Source organism: Vipera berus (genome assembly GCF_964194415.1).
Source record: "Vipera berus genome assembly, contig: HAP1_SCAFFOLD_135, whole genome shotgun sequence".
Classification (NCBI taxonomy): Eukaryota; Metazoa; Chordata; class Lepidosauria; order Squamata; family Viperidae; genus Vipera; species Vipera berus.
This window is the reverse complement of record NW_027673577.1, coordinates 25,215-34,665: the sequence shown is the minus strand read 5'-3', so window position 1 is coordinate 34,665 and position 9,451 is coordinate 25,215.

Sequence of the window (9,451 nt, the reverse complement as noted above, 5' to 3'; positions counted from 1 at the left end):
AAATTTCACATTGGCCCAGGGCTGTAGTTTTATAGAGCAGTCTAGGCAAAGTGAATTCAGTAGCTAATCATATAAGCCTCTATGGCAAGTTTTTGTTTTCATTAAGTTGTGGTTATCCACCATCTCATCTTTTTTTCTTTTTCTTTTTTCTTTTTTTTTAAAAAAGGAAATTGAAAATTGAAAGCCTCTGAAAAAAACTTGGGGGAAAAAATGATTACCTACCTGCGGAAAATCACACCAGGTTATATAAGGTTATTGCAGGTAAGATACTTTTATTTCTCTCCCCACTTTCGCCTTTGCTTACACTTCTGTAGGGCTACTGTTTGGGTCAGCCAGCAAAAGAATATTAAATTTGGCACAGTCAGTTTTCCTGCCATCAGTGGGAGTCTAATTAAATTTATAGGGGGATGCCTTGGTTAGCAATCTGGATAACTGGCATCATTCTACATTGCCCAGAGCAAAAAGTGTGCATTTTGTTATTGTGTTTTCAGATTTTTTTTAAAAAAATAAAACAATCTTTCTTCTATGTTTGTTAATTACAAACATTTATTTAGGCTGAATCCAATACCTAAATAAACCCCCATTATATTTAACAGGAAGAACTATTTCTAAGTACAAGAACGTATATCAAGAACGTATATTTGAGCGGGCCACGAACAAGAAGTATATATCGGAGGTGGTGACCCTTTGAGAGCTGTATGCAACGAAATTTCATTTTGATGTATGCCGATTGGTGTACATTCAAAGTGACAATAAAGTTATCATTATCATTAGCTATTTGCAGATATCCAGGAACACAATGCTGCACCATTAGAATGTGAAGGAAATGTAAATAATGTAATTATGGTGAGGTGCCTAAATTATTAAGAGAGCCGAGTAGTAAAATATTCCTGTATTAATGGAGTAGGATTTGAATATTTAAAATATCTACGCAAAAAAATCACAGACTCATAGAAAACCTTTGATTTTTCTAGCTTTCCCACAGATAGGATTCTACAACAATACAGTACATAAGAATATAATAAGTGCAGGAACAATTTGAATGAAGCAGCTTTTGCTGTGATTCACTACATTTGATGGCCTTTAGAGCACCTACCATTTTCATAATCAGGAAATCCCAGAAGTGCCCGTGGATGAGGGGATCGTATGCTCAAAATGGCAGAGCGTTGGTTTCTTTGGCAACCTAATACAGAATGACTATCTGGTTACCTTGCCCACCTCCACAACTGGAATTCTCACATTGTAGTCCCTGCTCTGCATGTCTGTGTGAATTTCTGTTCATAATACTTTAAAGCATCAGTGACATTCACCAAGGCTACAGCCATAAACATTCCTCCCTTATGCTTACTCACAATAATCAGAATGAAATGGAGTAAAGACTCTTCATAAGAAGCCTTTCCCAGTGCCAATCAGCAATGGGGATATCTTCCAGTTGGGTCCAGTGGTGAAGGTGCTGGCCTAAAGACCAGGAGTCTGGGAGTTCTAGTCCTGCCTTAGGCATGAAACCCGCTTGGGGGGGTGTCTTTCGGCCAATCATTCTCTGTCAGTCCACCCACCGCACAGGGTTGTTGTTGCAGGGAAAAATAGGAAGGAGTGTTAGGTGTGTTTGTCGCCTTGAGTCATAAAATAACAAAAGCAAGATAAAAATCTAATAAGTAAATGCAGCAATAACTCTTAGTGACAGTGGCAATTCAACCCAGCTTCTCATTTGGAAAATCAGAATAAAGCCCATATTCCCTAACTTTCATATGACTACAACATATGGGATTGGGATTTTCTTTTTTCTTTTTTCTTTTAAAAAAGGATGCTGACCCTAAACTGTGGCAAGGCTTTCTTGTTCGGTGCTATAAGGCCACCCTTTAAACTAGACTCAAGTCACAAGCCAGCTGTTCTGCTCTAACCACTGAAGATAGGTGGGGTGGGGCACATGTAGATCAGGATCTCTGAAAACTAAATGGGACGAATTTGGGAAGATGGGGTTTGGGAAAACCAGTGAAGCAAATTCTCTCAGATGGGAACTGAGGTAGGACTGAGCATGCTGAGTAGCCATGGAATACGACATCTTAATTAGAAAAAATAATTTGAAAATCAGAGGGAAGAAGTGGATATTGGAGGGCCCTGTGGCAGGAATTCCCATGCAGATGGTTAGGAGACTCCAATAAAGGAGAATATTTATAGCTCAGGGTTGAAATGAGGGGTCCTTGCTGCTCTCTGATGTTTTCTTGTCTGACATTTCATTAACCAAATTAGCCAACATCGTCAGTGATAGTGAAATGTCTGCAAGAACAACACCAAGCTCAGGGAGCACCAAGGCTAGGAGGCGGGACTGTCTTCCTGCAAAGGCTCTTTGGGTATTCCAGGTAGTAATCTGTTAGCTGTCAACGCTGCAAACATTGGATGTTTTTGCTCTGACAATATAAGAGGCAGCCTTTTTCTTTAAACTGTTTTGCTCTGAATAAAATGAAGCTGGGGAAAGGAGAATGCTAACCTGGTTGTTTAAATAAGATAAGGAATGGCCCGCTAGATAACAGAAGTGAAGCTTGCATTTTAAGCTAATTGGAGAATGTGATTTATGATGTTTAAATTAAGGGAGGGAATTGTGTTTGATACAATGTGTTCAGGGGAGGAGAATTCAGATTTTGACATCCATCCGTGAGTGTCGATGCTTCGTTCTCATTATTATAGACTTTTTAGAATAAACAATGCCTGAATGTTCTTTGAACTGTCTCTTTAGTTGGAACCATGCCGTTAGCTTTGTCTTCTCTCATCTGAATGCTTCAATGGGGAATTTGCTTTACCTTCTTGCAGACTCAAGCAGCTGGGAAGTTAGCCATCAACCCTGTGGACACGCTGATGCATCAGGCGGCCCTGTTCCTGGGTTTGTTCGGGACCAGCATCTCTACCTACAGCTTAATTCAGCTGTCTCAGAAAAAGAGGAAACCTGTGGGGTTTTAATCAGATTTTGCATCTCAAGCCAAAGGGCTAAGCCTGAGGAGCACCCATCGATTTTTTCACTGTCACGTTCAGAGGCAACTCCACCGGCTGAAAGGTGTGCAGAGAGTCATCCTCTGCGCTGAATACAAATCTTCTCATTTTGTATTCCACAGTATTTCTTGGAAGGTGAAAGAAGAACCTCAATTATTTCCCTCCTCAGGAAAACAAACTTACAAAAGAAGAAGAGCTAGAAGAAGGAAGGAGGGGGAGGCGTTACATTTTATGGCAAGATGGACTTCCTAGGAGAAGCGATGGATTCTTTTTGCTGAACTTAATACACACAGAAAGATGTCGGTGTATACAGAGATCAGTTAAAATCTTGAGCTAGAGCAGACAGACAGATTGCCAAGTAGAACTGCTTTGTTATTACAGGTAGTCCTCAACTTGCGACCACAGCTGAGCCCGAAATTTCTGTGCTGAAGTGAGACATTTGTTAAGTGAATTTTGTCCCATTTTACAAGCTGTCTTGTCTTAGTTGTTCAGTGAATCACTGCAGATGATAAGTTAGTAACCCGGTTGTTAAGTGAATCTGGCTTCCCCATTGAGTTTGCTTGTCAGAAGGTCGCAAAAGGTGATCACATGATCTTGGGACACAGCAAAGGTCATAAATATAAACCAGTTGCCAAACATCTGAATTTTGATTACATGACCGTAGGGATGCTGGAAAGGTCAAAACTGTGAAAAACGGTCACTTTTCTCAATGCCATTGTAACTCTGAAAGGTCACTAAACAAACAGTTACAAGTTGAGGACTGCCTGTACATCATCAAATCATTTTGGGCAGAAAGATTAATGGAGCAAAAGGGGAGCAACTGAAAGTCTGAGGACAAATAAGAATCCCTTCCTCTATGCACATGAACTGATTGCCATCATTTGGCACCACCATTTCAGCTGCAGACCTAGACCTCAGGCGCCAGAGGGAAGTGAAATGGCTGGATGCGTGTGCAACACTGCACACAAGATAGGCCATATCTTAACAGGCAGTTCTATGCAAATGGATGGTTGGCTCTGTGCTTTGATGGGCAGGGATGGCAGGGATGTAAGTTGGGGCTTGCTGCTTTTAATGCCTTCTCTGTTGTGTAGTCATATAGATAATAGTTCTCAGACATAGAGCCAGTGTTACATCATTTTGTGACAGCTAAAATCATAGGGTTGACCAAGCCTTAGAAGTCATTCTAGTCCACCCCCTTCTGTTACCCTTTGAAGTAATACAGAAAGGAAATCAAAAGTACTTGGTTTTGTAATAGTACTACCTTTATTGTAAATCTATTGTAAATCTCGCAAGTCTGAAAGTACTTCTCCCTCCCCTGCCTTTACTTTCAAAGAACTAGGAAGGGTCACTTCTGAGACGCTTTCTCCACCCCCATCCCTCCTTTGGACTGAGATTGCTCTTATCAGATCGCTGTGTAGGCTGTGGCTCTTCCTCCTGTCTCCCAAGGTTATTCTCACATCTTCAGGATCCACGAGTGCATCTCTAACAGGTGGCCATCCAGCCTGTTACCCTACAAAAAGAGTCTTCTGTGAACACAAACAGAGGTGTGGAAGATGAGACTGAACTTATTTGGAGATTATTGTAACGGAACGTTGTATGATGGGGTTGCTACTTTAGAAGAAAGAGAGCAACATATTACATGGATCACTATCCTTTGAGGTAATCTGCAGATCCAACCTTCAGTCAATATCTTCAGTCAATGAGACTTGAATCAATGAGAAACTGAATAGCTCTTTCTATGCATCCCATTTACTGCAATATGAAACAAAGCAGGAGAGCAACCAGATACCATGTGCAAATATTGGTTCATCATAAGGTTTCTTTCAAAAAAGTGTGACTGTGTTTTGTACTCATTATTATAATTTCTTTGTTAATGGTATGCATTATTTCCTTTATAAACAGCACTTATGTTCAACTACTCTGGAACATTGTACATCTTTTTCTTGTTTTTTTTTTAAAAACAGGATTGCCTAATGCATTATTATAAATCATAAATAGGTTTGATTGACATTATACCCTGCTCTATTTTTTTTCTTCATGTCTGAGCATAATTGTGAGGACTTGGAGAAATTAGAAAATTGGTTTTTAAGAGATATTTCTCAAAGAAAATATTCAATGCATTAAATTTAATTCCCCATCCAAGTCCAAGGTTTATCATGTTTAATTCTTTGCCAAATAATCCTTTATTCAACCAACATTCTCAGGGAAGTTAGCAAGCTTTAAATTAATCTTCTGAGGATATTGGAATGCTTTAAAATGGAAAATAATGCATCTTGTTATATGAGACAGAATATTATTATTCCTTAAACAAATGTACACGGTTTATTACAAATTGGATTCAGAGTCTTATGGGTGATTTAGGCCAATGTCCAGCTGCTATTTAGTGTTGGGATCCAAATGCAAGCATTTCCGACAGATGGCTGCTTGGTTTCCATTTGAACATATCAATTCCTCTGGGTCATCAGCTCCACTATAGAACATTCTTGGGAAGTTTTCACTAAAATTCAAGCAAGACCTGCCTTCTTATATAACTATTATAACTTGAATTCCTTACTTTGTCTCCTGCATCCTGGATTTAGGAATGATCAGATCTTACCTTGTGTCAGGGCTTATTTAACATACATTTTAGTGGTGCAAAAGTGAAGATTTAAAAAAGCCATGAAATGTCATTTCTTATTTAGAAGAGAGACACATTTTCTACAGGTGAAGCAGATCCTGCAGTTCATCTGCTTCCAAGCCTCAGAGGCAATCACAGTAATATTTCATCATGTGACAGGTTGACTTGTGTGAATGTGTGCTTGTTTCACTTGGTGAAAGTTCTAATCCTTTGGGACAAAGTTTCTGATTACAAAGTAGGCCAGATATTTTGACTGCAGCATGATAGGTGCATAATTAAATCTGCTAAGGATACTGATTAACAGCATTGTTTATGATTATAGCTTTAAAATTATTCTGACTCTATATTCGGCAAGGGACTTACGGAGATGGAGGCACATTTCACTTCCTCAAAATCAGCCCAGAGTTAGGCCCACATATAAATGCTCTAACAAAGTGTTTCTCAACTTTGGCAACTTGAAGATGTGTGGACTTCAACACCCAGGAGTCCACACATCTTCAAGTTGCCAAGGCTAAAAAACACTGCTCTGACATGATAGCAGCTTATCCATATTTCTCCAAACACAGGTTCTTATAATGTACTTTATACCATAAGTCCTTGTTAGCTATAATAATTAGGACCGGCAACTTGGTCTTTAAGTGAAGCAGCCACTAAGTGAAACCACGACTCCACTTACGCTCTTACTTAGGAGTCCTTTGCTTTACAGACCTGTGAAGATCATAAATGTGAGAATTGGTTACAAAGTTACCTTTTCATCACTGTCACACAGCAAATAGTCAGTCACTAAGTGACATATCTCTACTCTCCATAGAGAGCAAGACATGGAATGAAGAGCAGATCTGGGACAATCCCATGCAAGCAGAGGATATGCCTTGTGGTGGAGGGCCAGGATGAAACCTCTCCTTCTGACCTCAGCTTAGCAATAGCACTTAGGCTTGTATACCTCTTCAGTGCTTTACAGCCCTCTCTAAGCAGTTTACAGAGTCAACATATTACCCCCAACAATCTGGGTCCTCATTTTACCAACCTCAGATGGATGGAAGGCTGAGTCAACCTTGAGCTGGTCAGGATCGAACTCAAGGCTGTGGGCAGAATTAGCCTGTAATACTGCATTCTAACCACTGTGCCATCAGATTGCTCACATAGAGAAGGATTACAATATTACCTAAGATCTTTAGAAATCAAAACCTATATCTCTAAATTTGATGGACCACCTTGTTCCTGATCACATCTCCCCATGTTGTGGGTACCATCGGCTAAGGAGTTCCAGCCGATGGGACCCAAATGATATGCTTTTTCTGCTTTGCCTCCTGCCCTCTGGAACATCATTCCCCCCTAAGCTGAGGTTAGCCCCATCTCTGTTAGCCTTCGGAAGGCCCAGAGAATGTGGTTCTTCCAGTAACATTGAAGAATCCCATGGGGAGCTTTGATTATTACTATACTGTGTTTAGATGGATGCTTTTTTCTAGCAATCCTGCTTTTTTTTAGTGTTGCAATAGTTGGTACATTATTTTTAATTGTTGGTTGTACACCACCTAGAATCTCATTCAGTAAGATAGACTGCTGTATAAATTTGTTAAATAAATAATTTAATTTAATGAGGAGGTCTTTACTTCCGGTCTAATTCGAGCTAACTAGAAATACTTTTACTTCCAACACCCTTTTCCTTTTAACATATGTTACTTAACTTGCACGAGTCTGAAATCCTTGGTAATGCATCAATAACTTAACACAAAGTACTGGTCCTGCTGATCCATGCTTGGGAGGTTTACAACAATTAACTGAACATGTTGATATTTCCCAGAGATATATTTAGATGGGCACAAAGTTTGCAGATTTATTGAAGTTCTATTGCAGGAGATTTATTTATTTATTTGTGTGCTGCTAATCTGGTTTAGAGTTGACTCCATTCCAGGGCCTTGACACTTCCATAGAAAACTCTGCTGAGTTCAGGACAAATTGTTTTACAGCAGTACTGCATAGAGCAAATGGCCGCTGCATTTATTTCCTGATTGTCCCAAAGGCCAAATATTGGATTTATTTGAATAGAAGATTATTTAATCAGATAGTTTAACCTAAAATGGGAATGTCACCCTAGATTTGGTTGAATACATATAATAGGGACACAATAACCTCCCTTTTGATAAATTCTAGATTTATATGCAGGGTGCATTCTCTCTCTCATGACGAAGGACATGACCCTGCAAATGATCTAAAGTTGTGTTGAATTGAGGTTAAAAAAGCACTGAAAGGCTGATATTTATTAGTCTCTGGGAATGAATGTTACTGTTGTAAATGGTCTCATAATTCATATCCTCTGGAACAGGCTGGATTTTGCTGGCATCACTGTTTTTCAACTTTCTTGCACTGTCTCTGAAATGACTGACTGAGAACCTCTGCTTTAGAGGAATATTATACTCGAAGTTGAGGATATTTCGCATCACCATTGAAGAATCAGTATGGCTTGTAAAAGTTTCACTTGTGATAGTCCTCTGGACTGCTTTAGCTGTACTGCTTCCATCCAGTTTATTGAAATACTTCACCATTTAGGAGTAGAAAATTTTTTATAGCTTTTTCTTTCCTATTGTGAATCTGCACCTTTTACTGGTTTTATGGACTGAGGAGTGAAAAGCTAAGGAGCAAAACAGAAAGAAGCAGCAAAACAATGCATTATTTTTTTTTTAAAAAGGGAAAAGAGCATGCCTTTCACTTCCTCTCATAGATATTGCTCAGAAAATGGAACCACCAACCAAACCAAGCTAAAATTTAGCTTAATCAAATGACATTTTAATAAAGCTCACATTCTAACCACCAGACAAAAGACTACAAATGTTTACTGCAAAAAGTAAAGTTAAAATTGGATTTTGATACAGTAGTCCTGTCCTTCCTTGCTGCCAGATGATAATCGTGGAAATTTGCAGCTGAAATCTGGTAACCTTAGGATGAGTGTTTAACTGGACATCGTAAAAGGGAACACGATTTTAATTAGGATTGTCACAAGTAGTTGTACTGATTTCCTTCTTAAGACTTGGCACCTGGCTGTAATTGCTTCAGAATTAATAGAATGTGTGTTATCTAATCCCTCAATGTGATTGTTACAAGCATCTTATCACAAAGAAGCCAAAATTATAGACTTTGGAAGTCTGCCTATATTATTTTAAGACAGATCCATGGTATGTATCTCCCCATCACCACTACCACCAAAAAGTATTATTTTATGTTTGTCCAAAGCAAAATCATGTGGTTTTTGTATTTGTGTGGATTTTTATTTACTCGTGTTTCCCTGAAAATAAGACTAGGTCTTACTTGTTTGTTTGTTTGCCTCCAAAACAGGCACCAGGTCTTATTTTCGGGGGGTGGGGGTGGTTTTTCCACTCACCTCTGGCACTGACCCAGCTGACCCACTTCTGTGGCCAAAGGAGCAGCTTCATTCTGCAACTGAGAATGGAGCTCAGGCCTGCATTTCACAGTCAAGCCTTTCCGGAAGGCATCTGCAGCTGAATTTTCAGCTGCAGAGGCCTTGCAGAACCGAGCTGTGGATTGAATCCATAGCTTGGGTCTCGGCTGCAGTTGCCTTCTGGAAAAGCCTTTGACTGCAAAATGCAGGCCTGGGAACGCTCTAGAAGAAGTGGGCTGGGGAGGAGAGGCCTGGCTGCAAGATAGGTGGGTGCGGGATGCATTGGGAAGCTCCACCCCCTCACCCCTGCCTTAGCTTGATCTTTAGGCGTGCGCCTCGCCCCAAAACTAGCACTTATTTTGGGGGTAGGGCTTACTTTCGGGAAAACAGGGTATATGTAGTTTATTTTGAAGAATTAATATCTTATTTTTCTTAAAAACAGAAAAAATGCG